Source organism: Lissotriton vulgaris, unplaced genomic scaffold (genome assembly GCF_964263255.1).
Source record: "Lissotriton vulgaris unplaced genomic scaffold, aLisVul1.2 SCAFFOLD_865, whole genome shotgun sequence".
In the NCBI taxonomy this organism is placed as follows: domain Eukaryota; kingdom Metazoa; phylum Chordata; class Amphibia; order Caudata; family Salamandridae; genus Lissotriton; species Lissotriton vulgaris.
The window spans coordinates 93,344-118,412 of record NW_028245987.1 but is presented as its reverse complement, the minus strand read 5'-3'; positions in this window follow the sequence as shown (position 1 = coordinate 118,412).

Here is a 25,069-nt window from a genome sequence, read left to right as displayed (position 1 = left end):
CTGTGTGGGAAATTTAGGGGATCGTAGTCTGTGGCAGTCCTTAGCTAAAAGGTGGGTCTCTTGCAGAAGACAAATGTCAGCCTGTGTGTCATCAAGTAGGGACAGCACAGCCCTTCGTTTGACCGGATTATTCAGCCCCTTCACGTTCAAGGTGACAATCTTAAGGGCCATCAGTGAGGAGAGTACTAGTAGCGCTCAGCAAGTCGGGCCCGGCCCGCATAGCGAAATTCAAAAGCAACAGAACGCAGCCGCAGCACACAATGAAAGCAAATGAAAGCATAGCACAGTACAGTCCCCGTATCCCCTCCCCCCAACTGTGAAAACACCCGCCCAGGAGCCCAACGCCACCCCATCCCCCTCGTCCCCCCCGCATCCCCAACCACGCACAGCACTCCACAACTGTAGGAACTTCCCCCCCGGAACCCAACGCCACCCTCCCCCCCACCCCCACTCAGCTCCCCAAACCTAAAACCTCCCCGTTCAACTCCCTCACCCGACCCCCCCATCTCAAACCATGCATAGTACTCCATTGTCCCAGTCTGGTCCTCAGCGGACGAGTCCGTGGATAGTTATTTAAGTGGACGTCCAGCTACAACCCAGCTCTCCCGCCACCCCTCCGCCCCCGGAACCCCCGCACCTGCAATGAAGATGTGTCTACTGTGATCTCCCCCCGGAGCTCGTTCAAGCCGTCAAGGCCACCTCCTCAGCCATCGTGTTTCTGGAGGCCTCCTGTATGGCGCTGTCCATTGCCGCCCGAATTGTGGGCGAGTCGGGTCTCGTGGGCGGCGGTGGGGATCGCCGTCCCCCGATCTGTTGCCAGCCGTCCCTCGTGTAGCGCCTGCGTCGAGGTGTTGGAGTGTCTGCATCCGTCGCAGTGATTCCCAGTATTGCGCAAACATCCTGGAGCTATCGGAGCTGGTGTAAAGCCTCATTCCAGCGGAAGATGAGACGAAAAGGATGACCCCAGGAGTGTGTGTCATGATCCCTCAAGAAGTCCGTAGCTATTTTAAAGGCTTTCCGTTTTTGTAGCGTTATCGTGGACAAGTCCTGATACAGAGCCACCTGATGGCCACGAAAGCGTAGAGGTTGCTTCCGTCGGGCCTCCCGAAGAATCCGTTCCTTCAGAGGGAAGTTCGGCAGAAAGGCTAAAATGTCTGGGGGGGGCGCAGAGGCTCTTCATGGTCGGCCCACTCTGTGCGCCCTGTCTATTCGGACCGGGAAGTCTTCAGATTCGCCCAGTATGTCGCGGAACAGGGCCCCCAAGTAGGCGGCCACGTCTTCTCCTTCTTCACTGGATGGAACGCCTCGGACCCGGATGTTGTTACGCCTAGACCTGTTTTCAAGGTCCTCGGCATGGGCCTGGAGGGCGATCTGCTGTTCCCTCAGACTCAGGACTTCCTGTTGTAGGTGCGTGATCTCCTCATCTCGGGAATGGCCAGCTTCTTCCACCGTGTTCACCCTTTCCCCGAGGGAGTCGACCTCTCTCCGGACTTCTCGAACCTCCCCGGCCACTTCTTGTTTGAGCGTCTGAAAATCCTCCCTAAGGGAGCTAAACAGCGACTCCAGGAAGGATCTGGTTACTGGAGGTTCTCCACCCTCCGCGCCTCGAGAGCCGGTCGGGGGGCTCGGGGCTGGTTGATTCCTATCCTGTCTCGGGGTGCCCCTGCCCAACATGTCGGGCAAGGTCCGGTCTCCCTTCTTACTTCCTCTGGCATTCGACATCGCAGAGGCTGGGTTTCCTCAAAGAGCTACGCGTTATGGCGAGGAAGGGGCCAGGACCCGTGCAGTAATCCCCTACGGGGTGGCAATCCCACCTGCCTGTGGGACCTCTGGGCCCCTGGGGTGCCGATTCAAGCCAGGGCCCGGGTGGACGCCTCCCAGTGCAGGTCAGACGCTCCACGGAACCAGTGTGAGCGCCCCACTACCGCTCAGTATATCGATCCGCCTCGCCTTCAAGGGCCAGTCACTGCGACGGTATGGTGTCAGCCTCGTCTTCTAGGCAATACATGCGGTACACCACCCTGATCGGGCCGGGGTCGTATCTCTCCTGCCACAGAGAGTGGCGCCACATGTTAGCCCCCCCTCTCGCTGCTCCTCCTCACCGTGGCCTCCGTTCCCCACTTAGCTGTGCCCGTGGGCAGCCCACGTCCTCCAGGGCCCCCTGTAGCAATCTGCCGGCCACACAATCTAGTGACAACACCATGCGAGGAGGTGAGGGGGAGGGGGTCCACTCCCAGCCTGTGCGATTATTCCGGCCGACAAAGCAGGTCTCTCAGCTGTAGGGACCGGGTGAGGGTCAAGTTCTGTGGGCAATGGGAGAGTCTCAGGGTAGCCTCTAGTCCGATCAGGACACAGGGCGGGGGACCGGGTGAGTCCCTATGATACGGGACTCGCGGCCTACCTGATCCCCAGGCTCGCGTAGCTGCTCCTCGCCGGCTCCGCCCCCTTCGTCCTCCGCAGACGCGCTCTCGTTCCACTGGGGGTAGCCGCGTCTAGACCGCACCGGAGGCTCGCAGAAGGGCCATCCACAAGCCGCCAGGTCCCGCTGTGCCTGAAAACCTCCTTCTTGGATCCCCAGCGGATCGCGGTCGATGGCTCTCCAGGCCCACGGAAGCTCCTCCGGCAGCTCTCGGTGCAGGTCGGCTCCGCCGCGGCACCGCCGCGGCACCGCCGCCGCAGTAAGGCAGTTGGAGGTTCCGGGTCTGCCCCGCCGTGCTGTGGGGCGATCCAGGCATCCCACCCGCTCGATCCGGGGGAGATCAGCGGTGCAAGACGGTGCAGGATTCTCAGGGGCTCGGGAGCTCACGGTAAGAGCGACCTCTCAGCCCGCCATCCTGGCCACGCCCCTAAACTGAATCAAATTTTAAACTAATTTTCTCATGTTCCTTTTTTAATTATGTAATGATGTATATATTGCTGTTCTTAAAACTTTACACCGTGTGTCAGCATTTTTTAGTTTTTTTTTAACTTTATACTGAATTGTTATGCTGCATGGTGTTCTGTGGACCATTTTGTGTGTTTTTTGTTCTTTTGTGGTTTTGAAAATTGAACCGAATAAAGTATTTATAAAAAAAAATTAAAAAAAAATAGGGAATATCGTGCCGTAACCGTCCTTAGTTGGAAACGGGCAGAAAAAGGGAAAAGAAGGTGAAAACAACGCTCAGTGCCCATACCGATAAAGTGTCGATTCTGCAGGGAATGTAAGTGATGTGCCACACATGAGTACTTCTGAGGCTGTGTCCTCAATTTCACTACCAGTGCCCTCTATCGTGTATGCCTCCCTCCTACCGCTCACCCTCCCCTTTGTCCCTGAGACGCTAGCACTCACCGGCTCTGCCGCAACTCTCCTGAGTTGTGGCCGCTCTCCAGCCTCCTCCGGTGGGCACCACCACTCCTCGCTCCACTGCTCGTCAGGATCCTTGTCTCCTCCACTGGCGTCCTCGTCCTCCACGTCCTCCTGCCGGGTCCTCCGCAGTCTCCTGCTTCCTCCGCCTTCACTCTCGGTTCCTCTCCGCAATTGGTTCAGGACACCTCCTTCTTGTCTCCCCCTCCTTTCATTGGAGTGGGGAAACAACTTCCGGGTTCCACACAGCCCACTTCCGACCTTGTTTCGTAGTCCCTCTGTGAAATGACAGTATACGGGGATAGTTGTTGGCTGTTCGAGTTGGCCTTCATGTTTCCGAAATACACTTCGCTGATATTGGATGTTGGAATGTTCTTTCCATGGTGACCTGAAGGTGAGCCCTGCATTCTCTTTCTCACACCCCAGCAGTAGTCTACCCTGGTCTACCTTGGGTGTGCTGTATAGTCCTGTTAGCCTGGGCGAGGGTGTCTGCACAACACCAGCAGCTTCCCAGTTGCCTGTAGTGAATCGCCACTCTCACTCGCTGCCGACCGCCATTTTGTCTCTTCCTCGCCCAGCGGACAGTTTTAGCGCCCTGCCGAGTTCTGGGTAGCACGTACACAGGCAGCGTGGGCCATTCAATCCAGCCAGCAGTTAACTCCTATAGGTCGGGATGAGTCCCTGTCTTCAAATCATTCTGATATTCCCAGCACCAACCAGCACTCCGTTCGAGTTCACTCAGCCGGCTCGCTGTTTTCAAGAGCAGCGGCGCAGGAATGCCGAAAATCGGTGTCTGGATCCTCCGTGTCAGAGCTGCCGGTGCTTCAGGTGTTCTGCTGCACCATGCGTTGATTTGTGACTCCAAGGGCCCCTAATCTTACAGGGTTCTTGGCAAAGTGTCGGAGCTCGGCACGGAGCTCTTTCAGCTCACGTCCTCCATGCTTGGCAGTTGCCCAGGCCGCTGTGCTACTCCACCATAATCTTCGACTGTTGCAAACCCCTCAGGCCCTTTGACGTATGCACACAGCATGGTGTAAAGCCCCTGAAGACAACACATATGGGCCAATATCCGAGCCAGTACTTGAAGGAGAACGCTGGGTCCATCTCCTATGCACAGGTCCTGTGGGATGGTAGGAAGGCCTTTGAGAGGTAATTCGATGAACGATTTGGCTGCCTATAATTGCCACTGTGAGGCATAACAATGTTGGTTGACTGACCTCACGTTTCACCTGGATCAGACGTATAACGCATTGCTGACCCTTGCTCTTCTGAAGGAGCTGCTTGGGGCCAAGTATGATCCTAACTCCCATCACATAGTTGAGGACCAGAAGGATACGCTCTGTGGACGATATAGTAGGGGACGGTGGGTTGGCCCCCTTTGCTACTCTCATGCGTGATTATGGTCTGCCACAATCGCATCACTGACAGTATTGACAGCTCATGCAGAGCCTGCGACACATGCTGGGTGCTCCCCCTTATGATCTAGAGACTGACCCAATGTTGCATTATATCCTGATGTGGTAAGGATACAAGGACACTATGGTGGGATTGTATGTTACCACTGCGGACAGCCTTTTTTCGAGCACCACCACCCACAATTTATGCTGTTTGTGGGCACAGAGGCTGTGCCTCTCACTCTCTGAGCAGGACGGGCATGACCTTTGGAAAGACCATGGCAGTTTCCTCCAGGCGGTCAGGTTGAAATTCAGTTATTTCAAGTCCCTACACCACTGGCACTGGACGTTGGAGTGGAACTATAAAGCACATACGGCAGAAGATTCCACATGCTGGAGGTGCTGACGGTGTGGCGCAGTTGCCTGTGACATTTTGCATTTCCTGCAGACTGTACAGTACTTTGTGCTACTACGGCTCCATTTGGGATACCTTGATGACCAACCTAGGGGTGGCACCGCAATTAATGGCCCGTCTGACCTTGCTTCACAAAATTTCAATATTCCAGGATTTAACACACCATGGTAAGAGTTTTCTGGCTACAGCCTTCGTAGTGGGAGTTGGCTTTTTGGGGGGCGACCATGGGGCCTGTCACCCTGACTTTTCTCTCCTGATCTACGCGGTGTACGGGCTGTGGGTGACTGAGCCAGGACTAGCCTAGAGAACGATTGTGTTCTTTGGCGTCCTCCTCACCGGACACCAGTTTGAGTTTGTAATTGACATAAACTCGCGAATGTTCTCCCGCATTTGAGGGGACACTCTCCACATACATTACAGAGGGGTACAGATCGATTCGACCAGCCTCCCTGTTGGGGTAATTTTTCTCCGAAGTACGGGGGAACCCTGAGTGACACCAAATGCGACGGTCCTGAAGAAGACCGGAGTGACCTTACAGGCACATACAGAGCGGTCGAAACATGTTGACTCTGGCAGTGGTAGGAGGGAAGCCTTGAGGTTCCTAATTATCTCTTAGAGGCACTTTCCCATCCTTTTTCATTTACTTTTAATCCTGGTAGAGGTCTCAAGAAAAGTCTAATACAGGTTGCATTCTGGTTGACACCTTTAATCAGTTTTAATCACTCCTCATACTGCACTTTTTTGACGCACTCTTCGGTTGAGATCACTTGGTGTTTGCACGATTCTCACCAATTTATGTGTTAAGTGTTGTCCATGTTCAGCTGTCTTGATTATATGTTGTGTTAAGAGAAATTTATTATTTTTTCCCCTCCCTTATGCTCCGCCCTGTGTGGGGTACACCAGGGCGTATTGTAAGCAGGCCCAATGATGAAGCATGTCACATACCTCGGTATGTGAGTGAGGGCAGTTTTTTCAAATGGAGCGATTTGCCCTATTGAGGCCCTCTCTGTTTGTTGTATATATGTGTATTTTTATGTTACTTACTCTATCCACCCCTTTTGTGTGTACAGTTAAGGTCCTTGGGGGTTCGGGTGGTAGAGTCTAAACTTATCTGACCCTCGCCCCTCTTTTGTGATTGCATTTTCTCTCCTGTTCCCACGTCCCTTCCCCTCGTGTTCCCCCTCGTCCTCCTTCCCTGATAATCTGCAGGATCTTCTGGGCCACATCACCTCTATCTGGACGGGTTATCTTATTTATTGTTTTTCCTGTTATCCATGTCTTCTCACAAGTTCTAGTGTACACAGTATCTTGGACTCTGCTGAATCGATAAACTTCCATACCTGTTATATGCTCATTGTATATGAAAAATCAAGAGGAATTAGGTAATAAAAAATACACAGGGAGTGGTGTCACTTAACACTTGACTTTGACAATACCAAAGGAAGAGACATTACTGAATTTATAGATATGATCAGAACAAATGTTAAGTGATGAAATTAACAACAAAGTCTCACTAAAATAGACATTCAATTTAACATTCTACTGAACTGTGTGCAGCACTCATGGTGAAATATTAGAAAGGTTTTTCCAACAAAATGTGGGACAGAGGGTCTGCTCTGTGCCGAATAGTCATGTGTGAAGTTCTAGTTTATCCCCATAGTTTGGAAGAATGGGCCAGGTTTGAGTGAGACTTCAGCACGACCTCTAAAATGTGTGAGTTTCACTCGTGATGAGTGAGGTTTGAGGGCTCTGATGTATGCACGTTCAAATGAATGTCACTGTCGAGGCTCTCAAGGCTGCTTGCATGACAATGCTACAAAGAGTTGCTGCACTCACTAATCAACGGTGTACTGATGACGAGTGTACTATGATATGGGGACTATGTGAGGAGAACAATATTTTTGAGTATTGAAATGTCCCTCCCCTGTTCTTCAGACCAGTAATACCCACTCATTTCCATGACACAATGCAAACTATGTGAGAAATTTCAGGTTCATATTTGATATCTCTATCTTAGGAATTAATTGTTTCAAAGATAAATTGCTTTATTTTTTTGTCAGTGAATCTTTGTTGAGAGAGGATGGTGCTTACTGTAAACAAAACACCAAAGCCTGGAAGAGGCCGCTATCTTAATATTGTAGGATACAGTTGTGCTCTTAAATCAGAAACTCAAAACCTAATTAGAACCTACAATTCAGTCTTGTTCGAGGATATAAAACTGTCTTAAATATAAAGAGTAAGCCACAGACACAGGAAAATTAGAAATAAGCTGTTCCTTTAATTGTCGCTTTGACACATGACCTATGCCACATTCTATTTGATCTTGTGTTTAAAACACCATGGTATTTTCCTCTGTTTACTTTCCTATGTACCACGCTGTGGATTTGAAAAACCTGCAAATAAATTATTTAAAAAAATAAATAAGCTGCCCAGTTTAATTGCAAAGCTGACCGATATGCTTATATATTCATTGAAATACAGATATATTCGAAATACAGATATATTAATTGAAATGCAGATATATTCATTGAAATATAGATATATTCATTGAAATACAGCTACATTCATTGAAATACAGATATATTCATTGAAATGCAGATATATTAATTGAAATACAGATATATTCATTGAAATGCAGATATATTCATTGAAATACAGATATGTTCATTGAAATACAGACTGTCGCTTCCAGTTGTCACCTTTCTGTAAATACTCTTAAGTCCTTTACATCAGTGTTTGGAAGATGCTCATCTGAAGTAAAGCTATAAATGCTTTTTTACAGCTGCAACCAAGTGTGAGGCCCTGTACTTGAACTGTCTGAACCTTAAAAACATTCACGTCGGTGTCATCTGAAATCCTAGGTTAACAGGTATAAATGCTTGTTTATGTGAAGTGTATTCACTGCTGGAGCCTGGAGGCGGCGGTTCTGTCAGCGACCACCAGAGGGAGCTCCTCGCCTGCTGATGAAACCCACTGAACACACATTGAATGAAAGGGAGAAGGGTTTCCTCTTCCGGGTCAGCGGCGGCAGAGACAGCACCAGCAGAAGTAATAACATCACTTCCTGTCTCTCCTCGTGTGTCCAGCCTGCTGCAGAGGAGGAAGGAGCCCTGTCTGGTGGGCAGTTACCTCCATCTTCAGACCCTCACAGACCCCCCAGACCCCAGATCCGCCCCCCTCAGACCCCAAATCTGCCCCCCTCAGACCCACTCCCCCCGCCCCAGGAGGGGGAGGAGAGAGCCTGGACATGTCTGCACAGGTCTCTGCTCAGGTAGGAGATTGTCAGCACCTTCTGCTGTGTTTGTCGAAATAGACTGAATAATCCTGGAGGTAATCTCTGCAGAAGCCGGGCTGAGCTGAGCTCTTCTATCCAGGGGCCCCTGGGGGCCAATATGGGCTCTTCTATCCGGGGACCCTAGGGCTGAGCTGGGCCTTCTATCCACGGGCCCTAGGGCTGAGCTGGGCTCTTATATCTGGGGGCCCTAGGGCTGAGCTGGGCTCTTCTATCCGGGGGCCCTGGGGCTGAGCTGGGCTCTTCTATCCGGGGGCCCTGGGACTGAGCTGGGCTCTTCTATCCAGGGGCCCCTGGGGGCTGAGCTGGGCTCTTTTATCCGGGGGCCCCTGGCGCTCAGCTGAGCTCTTCTTTCCAGGGCCCCTGGCACTGAGCTGGAATCTTCTATCCGGGGCCCCTGGGGCTGAGCTGGGCTCTTCTATCCGGGGCCCCAGGGGCTGAGCTGGGCTCTTCTATCCAGGGGCCCCTGGGGGCCTGAGCTGGGCTCTTCTATCCGGGGGCCCCCAGAGGTGGGGCTGAGCTGGGCTCTTCCATCCAGGGGCCCTTGGGGGCTTTCCTTCCGGCCCTGGGGGTGTTTGTGGGCATCATGTTTGTTAAAGAGGGGATCTGTGCACCTCATCTTACTGCACTGTGATGAATCTGTGAACACTGAATTGCTGTCTATTGCACTATGATAAATCTGCATTGCACTGCATCTTACTATACTGTGAGAGGTCTGTGCCACTGCACTGCTGTTTACTGCACTGTGAGGTATCTGTGCACGCTGTTCTAGATCTTACTGCTCTGTGAGGAATCTGTAAACACCCTGTGCTCCGCTCTTGCTGTTACTTGCCCACTCCTACCCTTATGTTCGAAGCATGTCCCAAGGCAGTTGATGTCAAGGCTGCCCATGCTCCCCGCACCCCTTTTCTCCCTTTGTCCTGTTTCCATCTCTCACACTAGGCAAAAGCTTCATTCATTGCAATAGTTTCCTGTGACATTGGTTGTCTGCTACATAGGTTGTGTGCGTGCTGCAGGGATTGTGTGTGTGTGCACAGACCTTGGGTGTGCCATGCAGGAGGCCTGTCAAGCAGTGGAACATACATGTCTGTGTATTTGATGTATATCTGCAAGGGGATGTGTGTGTGTGTAGGTTGGACGTGTGGGCATGTGAAGAGGGTAGGGTTGTCTTTGCAGGCTGTGTGTGTGCCTGTATGAGGCGTGTCTGCAGTGTGTCACTTTGTGCGCTGTGTATGAGGCGTGTCTGCAGTGTGTCACTTTGTGCGCTGTGTGTGTGGTGTGTCTGCAGTGTATCACTTTGTGCGCTGTGTTTGTGGTGTGTCACTATGTGCGCTGTGTGTGGTGTGTCTGCTTTGTGCGCTGTGTATGAGTATTGTCTGCAGTGTGTCACTTTGTGCGCTGTGTGTGTGGTGTGTCTGCAGTGTGTCACTTTGTGCGCTGTGTGTCTGCAGTGTGTCACTTTGTGCGCTGTGTGTGTGGTGTGTCTGCAGTGTGTCACTTTGTGCGCTGTGTCTAGTGTGTCTGCAGTGTGTCACTTTGTGCGCTGTGTGTGTGGTGTGTCTGCAGGGTGTCTCTTTGCGGGGTGTCTGTCTTAGCAGATGTTGGCGGGACTGTCAGTCACTCTTTTAGACCTCTCTTCTCTGTACAGAGATCTTTAGGGTCACTGGCTGAAAAGGGGGTTTGCTCAGGTAATCTCAGATCCAGAACCAGCCCGTAAGGAAGGATCAGTAAACACTTGCTCCTAAAAAAGTCCAAAAGAGGAGTCACAGGTTTTTTCCAATGCGTGAGGCTAAATTATAAATACAGCCGCCGTATTGGAAAACCTTTGGGAGGTTTTATATTTACAGGGGCCCCAACTACATCTAGCATCAAAAACCCCTCCCACATAGGAAAAATTAGTTGTAGTAGCAAAAGGACCACCCTGCAGAAATACACTCTTCATCTCCACGGATTTGGGGTCACAAAACACTGTGAAGGTTTTAGAACAGTTTGTGCTAACACCAAGGAAACCATAAAGTTGACGAACACCTGAAAAAGGGTATTAAGACTCTGGTGTGTTCTCCCCAGCAAAACAGCGGCACCCACATGAAGGGATGCCAGGACTTTTTTTGTGCCCACATCGGGAAGCGTTACAAGGAGATAACGCATTCTCAAAGCCATTGATGACAATTGGAATACAATTGGGGACAATTGGGGGGCGCTAGAGGGCGCACAGCGGAATAGCTGCCTTCTGAGACAGCTCCGCCGGCCAGGCTCGAGACGTGATGTGAAAGTGCGTCTAGCAGGCTCAAAATCGGCGCCAGATAGAGGCAACGTGGGTCGGAAGGTCCCGGCTCTACCCCGAGCGGTTTTTATCCGTTCACCACCACGCTGCTGGTGCGGAGGAACCTGCGGGAGCAGCAGAGTGCGAGTCGGGACTTGTGTCCGACAAATTGGCGGCGCCCTGTGGAAGTAACGGACGGGCGCGATACTTGGGGACCAGGAGGTGAGGTGCGGCGCGCACATATGGTTTCCCCCTCGCTCGCTCAGGCCATGGCGAAGTGCTGATTTGTCCTGTGCCCTGAGACATAACCTGCACTATTGTGAGACTGCATACTGGATGAAAAGCAACCTGCGAGTCATCGGCACAAAATGGTGGCGACCATAGCTGGCAGCGTTAATTATCATGGGCGCTGCGACATGGAACTGCTCGAAGGGTGGATGGTGGTGCTCACTGCCTGTGCTTAAGCGCCGACAGCGCTCGACTCCTCGTTAGAGCCCAGGAGGCGCCTAGTGGACATATCGGCTCGGCTGAGCTCAATATATGTGCGTGTTTCTTCCTGCCTGAGATAGACCTGTGGAACCCTTAAACATACGGTGTGGTGCCTACGACTCGGGTGCTAAGCCGGTGGGTGTGTTGCCGCTTGCTCTGGAGTGACATTGTGACGGTGCACCCATTCATGAATATGACGCTGGGACTGCCCTCTACACCTTTGAATGACAGTGCTGTGAGAAGCCCACACTGGTCTCAATTGCTTTCCTAGGGGGGCTTAACGCCACAAAATAGCTGCGATTGAACACAGTGCGTGCTGTGGTGTAAACCTTGTCCCACAAGTTTCACGTTGGCAGATAGATTCTACAATTGGGACCATGTAGTGTGCCGCCAGCCAAGTGCTTTGCCCCTGTGGTGGAGAGGGGTCTTACTGCAGGCCCACGCTGCTGCGGGTGTGGCACCACTCCTGCCTGGATTTCATGTGTGCCCAGTAGACGACTGAGAGAGGTGTGAAGGAGGAAGATCGCGCTGCGGTGGATCACACTTAGTGGGCTTTGGTATCCTTATCTTTGGTTCACGTGCCAGTGGGGCCAATTAGCGGCAACATGGGGAAGCCAGACAAGCACCAAGCCAAGTTAACCTTTGACAAAAAAGCGATAAAGGGGCAACGGCGCATTCTGATACCGAACTTGACAACGAAAAAGAGGCATATAACAGCATGGCGCAAGTACTAAAAGCCATACAGAAGAGTTTACATGATGTGCACAGAAAATTGGACACTATTACACAGCGAGTTGACAACATGGCGGCTAAATTAGATAAATACGGAGAATGCCTTGTCGAAGCTGAAGCTCGAATTTCTGCAGTCGAAGATGAATCCCATACTACAACTGAGAAATGCGCAGAAATGGAAAGACTCTTGGATGTCATAAAAAACAAGGCGGAAGATTTGGAAGCGAGATCCTGAAGCAATAACTTCAGGATCGCAGGAATTCTGGAATCCACAAACACAGGGAAGATGGAAAGCTATGTGGAGGACCTGATTCGTAACGTTTTTGGTACAGAACACCTTTCATCAGTTTTGCTGGTATAACGCGCACACAGATCCCCGGCTCCGAGACCAAAGCCAGGCGCAACTCCACGACCTATTGTTGCCCGCCTCCTTAATTATAGGGGCTGTGATATCATCTTGAGGAAGGCCCGCGAGAAACGGCAAATCAATTATCAGGGAAACACGCTAGAGTTTTATCCAGATCTCACCATGACCGTCCAGCTCGCGCGTAAAGAATTTGCCCAGCGAAAACAAAGCTACGCGAACTAGGAACAGAGTACGCAACACTTTACCCAGCTCGACTGATGGTGACGCAAGATGGCAGATCCACGATTCTCCAAACTCCGAAAGCAGCACAAGAATTTATCACGAAACTAAGCCAAAGGTGTCATGACCAGAAACGCGCAGAGCAGAAGCAAGACTCAGACTAGGCGCCACTCGGGAGGGTAAGATGCCTGTGTTTCTACTCGTTGCAACCTGGTAAGCCACACTCCGCCGAATATTGTTGTGGGAGATTGTGTTGACATGTACACACAGAACTGTAAATTTCTTCTCTGAGGCCCGACTGCAAACTCTCTGGACTGACACGGGCGCTGCTGTACCCCCTTTTGGATGGCATAATCCCAAACACAGAGTGTTTGCAGCGGCTCCTGGTTAGAGGATGGCACCCTGGGTTCCATATAAGGTGCCCACTTACACGAGATAGCAGGACATCATTTATATGAGATTAGTGCTGTCTATAACTGTGATAACTGACAAGGCGTACTTGTGCAGACTGACTGTTTCAGCGCACATATGTTAATGTGTAGGTGGAACACTGTTCTATAAATGGCGGGCGACTCACTAGACCAATCTCAGAAACATTGTAAGGGGTTGGCGCCTAGGCATGGTTGGGAGGGTTGCTGCCTCATGTATCGCTTAGAGCATTGGAGTTGGTATTACTCTAAGTGTGTACTCCGTATGGGGATATGAGGAAAGCTCAATGCCAGCATGTTATATATGATTTGAAGAATTACGTGCCTACCCTGATGCTCACTTCTTCTTTCATAGGTGTTACTTAAACTGCATAACTATTGTATGCCTCGCCACATCCAAATATGTTGGATGCAGATGTGTGCACTTGGTGGACCCCCCACGAGGGAGCTCCCCAAACGAAGTTCAATTGGGTTTAGTTTTGTTGTAGGGTTGTGTCTTTGGCATAATTGGGATGCTGAAGTGAGCAGGAGTTGGGGAGCGTTTTACAGATTACTGCACTTGAGAAACATCGCTGAAATCCAGAGTGGCATTCCAATATCTAATACTATTATCATGTATCTGGTGAACGTTAGTTGTGTAAGCTGCACACGATACAATAAGTCACAATAGATTGTAATGTCTGCTGTGACATTACTGCCCAAACACTGAAAGTTATTGACTTGGAATATTAGAGGCCTCAAGAACCCCATAAAGATACGTCAAATTATAGCTTACTTTGTCAGACTGCAGATCGACATTGCATTCCTACAGAAAACGCACATTGCCCCAAACACGACTAATCACATTGGTCACAGGTGGGCAGAATCAATACACGGTTCCGCATATTCTTCTTACTTTAGAGGGGTCCTCATATTAATTAGGAGGGGTTTAAATTTCCATGTGGAGGACACTCACACGGACAAAGAGGGACGCTATGTGGCTCTAACAGGGACACTAAGAGGGCAAAGACTCATCTTACTAAATACATATGGTCCGAATATAGATGACCCTGATTTCTATCACAGCATATGGCGAAAGATCAATGACCTACCAGACGTCCCGTTAATTTGTGGGGGGGGACTTCAATATCGCTCTAAACGATGCATTGGACAGACCTGCTGATTCAGTAGAACCCCACACACGTGCACTAGCCAAACTGAAAGATATTATTATAGCAGACAGGCAGCTCATTGACCTCTGGAGAACGAGAAACCCTGCACACATGGAGGCCACACACACGACAGCTGCACATAATAGTTGGTCACGTATAGATTACTGGCTGGGCACTACTGACATATCCATATCACTATGGACACATTCCGTGTCACACCTACCCAGAACATTGTCTGATCATAACCCGGTACTACTCACCATAACCATACCGAATTATATACCCCCCGTATAGCTGGAGGTTCAACGCGAAAGGGTTGCTTGACTCAGTATATACCGACACAATTAGCAGAGCCATTGCCGAGTACTTTGAGTTGAATGCGCCCAACACCGAAGATGCAGGGCTGCTATGGGAAGTTTTCAAAGCTACAATTAGAGTGATCTGTATAAGTACCAATGCTGGTATCCTAAAACATATACGGTGGCAGCTCTCTCTCCACGAGGACAGGCTACCGGGCCTAGAACACGAGTACGACGAAACACAGGACACAAAACTATTAGGGGACATCAAATACACACTAACAGAATATCAAACATATGCAGAAGACAAACTCAAGTATGTTACTAAACGTCAAGTGGCGAGATCTTACGGGGAAGGTGGTAGGCCTGGCTGGGCATTAGAAGCTAAAATATACGCCGGACGTACACCACAAGTAATTCGAGCAGTCAGGGATTCAAACGGTGTCCTGCGTCATGATACACAGGGTATACTGAGAGAATTTATGCCTACTTACGGAGAGCTATATGCCGCAAAGTCTACTGCCTCCCTGGAGGAATTCATGTGCTACCTAGAAGACATCGCGCTAGCATGGCTGTCTGATGCACAAAGAGAGTATCTAGCTTTACCGATTACCAAAGAAGACGTCTTGGCTTGTACTCGGCCGGCCCAGGCGGTAGACCTACTTCGTGAATCGCTTGAATATCGTTCTTAAGGTGACCCATATCCTTGGTGCGTAACAGACGATTTTTAAATCATACCATTTGGACGGCTACTGTCTTGACGTGTACTCGACCGGCCCGGGCGGAAGACCCACTACGTGAATCGCTAAAATCTCGTTCTTATATATCCGTTTGGAACCTATCCCTCAATGACTGGGTAGCTGTTGGCCCGATCCATGGCCGCACTATAGAACCTCATTGTGGAGCTTTGGTGCACTTTCAATTGTTCTCACGCCCCTCTCATTCCTTTGAACGCGATGCATTTGGACGACTACTTGACGTAAATCCGCCCGGTCTATGCAGCCTGTTGCTTGTTCTCAGATTAATTCTTCGGTACAGCCAATGTGTTAATTGCATTACCACTCTTCCTGGGAGACCGTTGTTTTCCTAGTTCTCATTCTGCATTTGAGCTGGCTTCTGTCTGTGAGCAGCCCACCTTCAAATATATTTTATATGCTCTCCTTGCCCTTATGTACCATTCGGGACCTGTTCCACATAGGATCTCTATTGAGACCTTAAAGAATTTTGCTGTGTATGTCGTGCGCCCTGATGAAGGAACTTTCCAATGTGGCACGATTCCGAAACGCGCGTCAGCGCTTTTCAGTGGTTGTTGGAGTATATGTGCTTTTTGATTGAGTATAGTGTGAGTGTGTATGGTTTGTGAATGAGTTAATAATTGATAGAATGAGTGTATGATTTGTGTGCCAATTTTTAGTGTTTTATTTGTGTCCCATGGGCATATACTATAGCCCTATGTCTTGGTTTCTATTTATAAAATAATATATGTCTTATTGAATTAATTGAAATGTGTTTCCATGGATATAAATAAATGATTTAAGATCTAATATTCTTGAGTGGTTCTGTGGGCGACTTCTATTTACTGCTGGAACCCCTTCTGGGTCCTCTTAAAAACCTGGGAACTCCCTTTTTCATGTTGCTTTTGATCATAGTGTTGCGTGTTTATCTAGGTTCCTGATCGATACTGTAACCTTATGCCCCTATTCGGCTATAAATCCATTTATTCCCTATATTGGCATAACCGTTCAAGTGCGATATTCAGAAAGTCATCTCTGGCCTCACACGAACAGAGCCACATTCCAGCATAGTTCTCTGCCACTTCCTTTGCAACCAATTAGTGCAATGACAGAGCAGAAGTCACTATCTGATATTCCTAGATTAACACTCCGAGTTCTTCAACAAGATAAAAACTCAGTAAACCTGGAAATCCCCGCTTGCTGTGTTTTGATTAGTAATGGAACTCTAATGAGCAACTGATAGCTATCACTTCCTAGTGACATCTTTAATTGACGTCTTATGTCCAACAAACTTGCGTCAAACCAGGCACCTGTCAGGTATAAATACTACCAACGTTGCCTTAAGCAATAGCTTGTTGCTCGAGCTGGTGTCCCATTGCTGTTGTATGCTGTATGCAGTACGCTGCTGCTGCCCCGCTGCTGTTGGTGAAGCTACTGATACCATTATCGCTGCTAAAGCGCGAACGATGGTGTGGTGAGCTTAGGAGCTGAACAGCCGTCCCTCTGCGAAGAGCCCAGCAGATGCCAAGCTGCCCGCGGACGCTGTCCCCACTCCTCCTCTCGACGCGCTGAAGAGAGACGCTGCCTTTCTCCGGCTGAGAAATCCAGCTCCAGCGTTTCTAGTCTACCCTCGCGGGTGACTGGGATACCGGGTTCCCCCTGAAGGAGATACCAGACCTCCATCATTCTATTCAGAGGTATGGTGTTGACTAAACCCTTAGAAGAGAATTCTTGAAGCAAACCTTGGCAAAACCAACTTAACTTAAAGCTACTTACTTACTCCCCTTCCACGTGTTAGGCTTAGGTCAGGCACACTGGGGTAGGCGTAGTTAGAAGCACCAGTTGAGTATGTTAGCCTAATGTATATATGACTGTATATATGTTTTATTACTTTTAAACCATTGTATGGCTAAGAAACCATATCAATGCTTTTACAGTATTATTTCGCAATACTTATCTTACTGTACGTAATTTTTATAATAACAAGTCTTGCAATTGTGGCAATACATTTCTCTTGTACGAGAAGAAAGACTGTTCAATAAATGGTAACCCTTTATTGACAAACGCCCGTCTCTCTATTCTCTACATATCGTGAAAGTAAACTGCACTAACCTGACTGAGTGAAATACCTGTCTATTGTTTCACACGACCCTAGAGATCGACTCTTGATCTGAGGAGCAAAGTTGTCATGTTGCACGGTTGTTGGAAAGCTGAATCCCTTCTTGTCTGTGCCAGGGAAGCTGATCACTTCCCATGCAGAGAAGAAAGTTTCCAGTGACCTCTGAGCTAGTTGGTAACAAACCCAATTAAGTTTAGCATAGTCAGTGGAGGCCTGGAATATCCGCAGTTCCACGTCGATACTACTGTTTATGTTATTCCAATGCGCAGGGCCTAGTGGGAAACTAGGAACTACACTACATGGCGCCCAACGTTTGGTAAGGCGATAAACTAACGCAAGACGTTAGAGTAACTCAGTCGTGCATATTTCACACAGACCCCTTTCTCCCGTAAATACTCCAATAGACGTCTGGAGTGGGTGAAAGGTTAAAATCCGCCCGACCTTAGTAGGAAGAAATTCCTATGTAAAGCTCTGGTTTATTCAACGTTGAAGGATACAGTGTTCCAAAATATTGTGCACCTAATCTTTGTCTCCTTGGAGACCAACTCTGCAAAGCCTGCATTTATAAAAATGACAGACAGTGAAGAAGAAAGGGAAACAGTTAGACTGGCATCCCTACTAATTGAGGAGGACTCGAGTCTCCTACAGACAGACCCGGATGCTATTATCATCCCGGTCCACTTAAGAAAATCTATAACGTTAAAACTTATAGAAAACGGACTGACACCGCAAGGTGGTACAGTAATTTTCGTGATAGAGGCTCACGAATATCGGCAGACAGAGGTATTCTATTCATGGATAAACTTTCCAGCGGCAAACGCTACAGCAAAAGAGTTTCACTATTACAAAATAGAGGAACCTCCGGAAGAGTACGCTCCTTTCGAGGAGATTGAAATTCCACTTAAATTTCAAGAGCACCTGCTCTGGTTTAATGGCGCCCTAAAACATAAAGATCACATAACCAGGCTCCGTCCACTAGGTAGACCAGGAGCAACGTGGCCGGTTCTAGCCAGCTACACACCACATCCTGACATTGCAAAAATGTCAAAAGAATAGCTGATAGTACAGCTAAAAACATTAATAAAAATACATAGGCAACTAGTCCACTATGTAATGCGGACTGCAACAGTCCAGCCAGCTGTTAATGTACCACAGCTGACCCCTCATCAGGGGAACACTAATAAAATTACACCACAGAACATACAGTCATGTCTTGGTAAAACACCCATAAAACGGGAACAAATTCCTTTCTGGTTAGCACAGAAAATCACTCAAATAGAGGCAGTATTTCCTGATACTACCCCTATAGAGAAACACAGAATCTTGACAATCTGCCTTCTTATGGGAATCGCACCACATGTGGAGGACTGTGACACTTGGGGTACAGTCTTTGCTTCCATTTACACAAAAACACACGGTGTTCCGTCTATGGCGGTAATACCAGAAGTGCTAAAACAGATTCAAAATGAATACGGTCCAGAGCCCGCTTTAAATCTAGGTATGAAATTACTGAAAGACTTCAAGCAGGTCTCGGCTATATTATTAGCCAACATAAAAGGAGAAGCAGCATCTGTGGCGATCCGCCAGAAGTTGAAGGAAACAGTTATAGAAGATCCTATTGAGCTTGCAAAAATCATAGAAAAATGCTATGAAGAATTAGGTAGACACAGCTTGGGTGGGAAACCGGTAAAGCCCCAACTGCTCAAAAATCCTGAAAAATTATTTATTAAAAATAATTTAAACACTCCTAAAAAGAGCTGGGATGGAAATAAACAATCCACTCCCAAGGAAAATGTTTTCCAGTCCAGAGGAAGGTCTCCTCGACGGAGGGAAAGAACTCCGACTCGAGAACACCAGTCTCCCCAACGGGAGCCCTCTGAGAAAAGATATAACCTTAGAAATAGGGATAATCTGAAAAAACCTGATAGATATCAAAGTATTGATACACGTCCCTCTCGATCCTTTCCACAGAAATCGGAAAGAAGAGGACGTCAGACCCAGGAGAGCACACCAAGTCCAAAGACAAGGAACCTGCTCAAAATAAGAAATCACAATTTCCTAAAAAGAAGGTAGCCAGTATTAGAGTAATCAACCATGCCGAGAATACTGAGGACACAGTTGAAAAACGGGGAGTGGGCATTGACAATGTTGGACAGTGCAGCAGAAATCAGTATAGCGCGCAATATCTTGATGAGTCATCTGGAGACAGTGGACACGAATGAATTCATTCAGGTTGAAACTGCCGACACCAGACTTAGCGAGCCCCATAAAATATACGAAATAACATTGCGTATAGAGGGTGATTAGACTAGGAAAATAAGAGGTCTATTTTGGGATAAACTCTCAAAAGGCTATGATATTCTGTTAGCTGAAAAAGATTGGCCCCCAGAGTTTGTCAGGGAGTGCCCTCGTGGCGAAGAAGTGATTATGCCTGCCTTCTCGAATCACATTCCGATTCACAAAAAATATACATATGCAAGGAAATGGGCCCCTGCATTATATAAAAATCATGTAGGATGGGATGAGGACTCAACTCCTCACAAAATCCAGTTAAAAAGTGAACCAACTGCCCAACGGCAGTATCCCATTAAGCAAGAAGCTAAAAAACAAGTCAGTGAGATCTTAGATCAACTTGAATACCAGGGGGTGATTGAAACATGCACCTCTCAAATGAACAATCCTTTGTTTCCTGTCTCCAAGCCAGACAATTCATATCGTCTAGTTTTGGACTACAGACACCTTAATGCATGTTGCAAAACTTTTGCAGTACAAAACTTGCATAGTGCAGCCCTAATGAATAACATAGTTAGGAAAAAATATAAAACCACATTAGACATATCTAATGGTTTCTTTTGTCAAAACATTGCACCAGAAAACAGATATTTGACCGCTTTCTCAGCATTTGGGTCGCAGAAAAAAGTCTGTCGACTCCCACAGGGGTTCAAGAACAGCCCAGGACTATTCTCAGCTAGGGTAACAGAGTTACTACAAATCTATGATGATGAAGCATTATCCAGGAGGGGCGTGGCTTGCGCGCCGAGGGAAATGGCGGCGTGAGCCCGGAGCTCCGTGCCTCTTCCCCACGAAAATCCTGTAAAACGGGGCCGGAGAGCCCATGTGTGCCCCGGCTCCAACTGAGGGCTTGTTGGTGACTAGCTGGGCAAGTTTTGGGCTGCTGGCGGCACTGCGGAGCTGAGAACGGCCGCCGATCGCAGCGGCCGCCAGAGCGGAGGAAAAGGAAGCGGAGCGCAAGATGGCTGCCGCGGCGGAGCCTTGAAAGATCGGGGGCTCAGCAGCGGACCACACTGCCGGAGAACAAGGAAGGGGCGCGATCGCCGGCTCGGACGTCACCGGCGGCGATACCCCCCACAGAGAGAAACGCTCCTTCACCCCCGGCTGCGGTGCGCGCCGGCCGGAACAGCTGGAAGAGAAAGCCGCCCGGGTGCGACACTGCAGGCGTAGCTAGCTGGCAACCTCCATAGCCGAGAGAGCGAGCGAACGTACGGAGATCCAGCCCTGGGCCCCGGACATGCCGGCAGGTGAGAGGGGGCCGCTCTGAGTGGTGGTCCACGGGGGAAGGAACACAGCGCGACGCATCTCGGCCCCCCCCCCTCGCCCCACCGCGGAGGATTGCGGTGTGTGTGGGGACACGGTGGTGGAGCCCATAGACCAGCGGAGGGACCGCGGCGGCGCCAGGCTCCCTGAGGTGTGATAGGCCGGGATCGCTCACCCAGGAGGGGGAAGACAATCTACCACAGATCCCGGGGGCCAAGAATCACGACAGGCGCCACTCCTGGTGCGCGACATCTGCGACGCGACCCCATAGCGCACAGGAACAGACCACGTGGCCGTGGCCCGGGGGGTCGCAAGCAACTGAGCAGGCCGTGAAAGACGAGGCCAGCCGCAATGGGGAAGCCGAAGACCAAGGCGGAGGAGGCAGCGGCGTCTGATGCGGCGGAGGGGGGCCCCACCGGGCAGACGGACCTGCAGCGATTGCAGGATCGGATATTGGACGCCATAACGGCCACTCGAGACGCGCTCCACAACGATATAGCGCAGGTGGCGTCGGGGCTTGGCTTGCTCCGGGCGGACCACGACAAATTAAAGGACATGGTCAAGGATGCTGAAACGGTGATCAAAGACCTGGCGCCAGCTCACAAGGTGATGGAAGGGAAGCTAACGGAAGCCCTGGACCGCATACGCACCCTGGAAAGGCGAGCGGAGGACGCAGAAAATAGAAGCCGGCGCAGCAATGTGCGGATCGTAGGCGTACCGGAGACGGAGGGGACGAGGGACATGATTGCCTACATGGAGGAATGGCTGAAAACAGTGGTGGCGCCGGAAGGGCTTTCGCCATTCTTCACACTGGAGCGTGCTCATAGAGTCCCCTCAGGGCCTCCCAAGCCCGGGCTTCCGCCCAGACCGATCATAGCCAAGTTGCTTCATCATAAGGATAGGGATCTGCTCCTGCGGAAAGCTCGAGAGGATGGCCCCTTCCAGATTGCGAACAGCAGGGTCACACTTTTCCCGGATTTCACCTTCGAGACACAGAAGCAGCGGCCTCCTTCCTTACAATCAAAAAGGAACTGCGGAATGAGGGAATTGCCTACTCGTTGCTTTTCCCAGCCAGGCTCCGAGTGGTGGTGGACGACAAGGCGATCTTCTTTAGCACATCAGCGGAGGCCTGGGACTGGTGGGAGACATACAAAGCTGGGACAGACGGGGCCAGGGCACAGGAGGAGCGGGAGAAGGAGCGGGAACGCTCGCCACCACAGCTGCGGAAATCGAAGAGGCTGAGGAAACGAGGGCGGGGGAAGCTGGGACCGACGGCCTCCCAGACTGAAGCAGAACGGCAGGCCGCGTTACTGGAAGTGGGGAAGCTGGGTCGAGCGGAGGGCCCCGGCTCTAGGGGGGCCACGGACTCGGACACTCATATCTCGGCCTCAGGTTCAGAGTCGGACCTTTCTGGGATTCATCGGACTGGAGGGCCGCTGGTGACGCCGCAAACGGCGGATGAGATCCTGAATATCTGAACTGCTGACAGAAGACTGTGGGTAATGTTTGGAAAGCTGGGAGGGAGACCCATGCCTACGTACATAGCGGGGGTCGGGGCACACCGGGGTGCTCAGAGCAGGGAGGCCATGAGAAATTGGGGAGGGAGCGAGGAGCTAGGCGGCGCAGCCCCCCTCTGGTCAAGGCCGCGCTCCGTAGGCCCTTAAGGCACCCACGGCTACGGCTGTGTAGTTAAGACCTGGGTCAATCAGGTGTGGGAGTTTGGATGGGGACTGATATCTCGGTATTGGGGCCTGTTTTTGGGGAGGGGGGGTTCCACAGTTGGGGATTGTTTACCCATTTTGAAGTTATTGACCCTGGGTATGCCATGGGTAGGACTGTTGGGATGCTTTGTTATGTTAAGGGGGGGCACCACCACCATCGAAGGGCGGGAACTGGAGGGAGTGTTTCGACCGGATCACTGGGACAATGGCTAATGTGAATAAGCTGAACTGTATTACCTGGAATGTGCGGGGCCTACATACTATGCAGCGCAGACACAAAGTACATGCCTATTTAGTGCGGAGGGGAGTGCACATCGCCATGCTACAGGAGACGCATCTTACACGGCAGGAGATGGCGGGGACAGGTTTTTCACACCAGCTACTCAGCCTATGCTAGGGGGGTACTAATTTGGATTAGAGCAGGCACACCTTTCCAGCTCACGCGCCAATGGGTGGACCAGGAAGGGAGGTATGTGGTGGCGGAGGGGAAGCTGGAAGGTAGAGATGTTGTCTTAGCTAGCATTTATGCCCCGAATTCGGACCAGCTGGCTTTCCTCGCGTCATTGTCAGGAACGCTGGCTCACTCCCTGGCGGGCCCGGTCCTGCTGGGGGGTGACTTCAATTCCATTGCGGACCCCTCGTTGGATAGGTCCCATCCCCTCTACACGATTCCCCGGTACATAGGCTATCTAGAGGTAGAAGGGAGTGGCAAGAGAGCTGGGAACTGACGGATGTCTGGAGAGGGCAACACCCGACTGACCGAGATTACTCATTTTTCTCCGGGCTGCATGACTTGCATGTCCGATTGGACACGATACTCTGCTCCCGGGGGGTGCTGCCTTACGTCACTGGATCGGAGTACCTGTTGAGAACGATCTCTGACCATAATCCACTCCTGATCCGGCTAGCGTGGGTGGCGGAGAAACCCAGGATCCCGATCTGGAAACTACGGCCTGAGACCTTGGAAGACCCCCTATTCGAGGCGGCCCTGGCGGAGGGGGTGGCCTCATATTTCACGGAGAATGAAGGGACGGCGACCTCCAGGGCGATGGAATGGGACGCCTTTAAGGTAGTGGTGAGGGGTATCTGTATCAAGGATTATGTAGGCGTGCGGAAAGTGTTGCTGGGCGATTTGGCTAAGGCGGATGCCAAGCTGAGGGAAGCGGAAAGGGAGCGGCCCGGACACCCTGAACTCCAGGAGACACTCTGCGCGGCTAGAGAGGCGGTAGCCATTGAAGTAGAGAGGCTCCGAGCCTTTGACTACAAGCGATATGTGCTGCGCTCCCATGTGGACGGCGATAAGGCGGGCACCCTCCTGGCATGGCTTTCGAACCCCACTAGACGGTGCGCTCCCATACTCCAACTGAGGGATACGTCGGGCGTGGTGCAACACACTCAGTTGGGCATAGTTGACGGCTTCCAGAAGTATTACGAGGGCCTATACAAGAGTGCCCCGGGAGACCGGACGGGGCTAGCAGAACCCTTCTTGACAGGTCTACCCCTACAACGGCTTGAGGCAGAGCAGGCGAAAGACCTGGGCTCGGACATTGAGCTGGGGGAGATCAGGTCGGCGGTGCGGCGCATGGCACGGAACAAATCGCCGGGAATAGACGGGCTCCCCGTAGAATTTTATGGCAAGTATCTAGATATCCTGGCGCCAAGACTGTTGACCGTTTATAAAGAGGCCAAGGCAGCGGGCCGGTTACCGCAGTCAATGCGGGAGGCATTGGTGGTTCCACTGCTGAAGCCCGGTAGAGAGAGTAGTGACCCGGCGTCCTATCGACCACTCTCTATGCTCACCGCAGATTATAAGATCCTGAGCTCCATACTAGCAGCGAGGCTCCTGCCACACATGACGGGCCTCGTGCACGAAGACCAGAACGGTTTTATACCAACACGCAACACCACAATAAATATCAGATGGCTTGTCCGTCTCATGGACGGGCTGGACGGCGGGGCTGGGACGGAACTGGTCCTCTCGGTCGACATTGAAAAAGCCTTCGACAGTCTAGAGTGGGACTACCTCTATGCAGTAATGGAACGGTTTGGGCTGGGAGCTGGCTATATTCATTGGACGAAGGTCCTTTATGCGGAGGCGATAGCGAGAGTGAGGGTGGGATCATCGGTGTCCCTCCGCTACCCAGTTGAACGAGGCACTCAACAGGGTTGCTCTCTCTCGCCGCTACTATTTGCACTGGCTATAGAACCGCTGGCGGCTCAGGCCCGGACGGGGCGGCACTTCCGTGGAGTGCGGGCCCGAGACGGGCAACATTTCATCTCGCTATATGCCGATGATTTACTGCTATTCCTCCATGACGGTGTTGAGGACTTGCAGGGAGCGGAAGCACTACTAGAGAGCTTCGGAGAGATGTCGGGCCTGAAAGTTAACTGGCCCAAGACGAGTTTGTTCCCACTGCTGCCCAGCCACAACACCGATCGGAGGCGGCCTGGGAGCCTGCCTGTATTAAGTACCTGGGGGTCCAAATTTACCATAAGGCGGAAGACTTGCTTGAGGGCAACCTGGGGCGGTGTGTGCGAGGACTGAGGG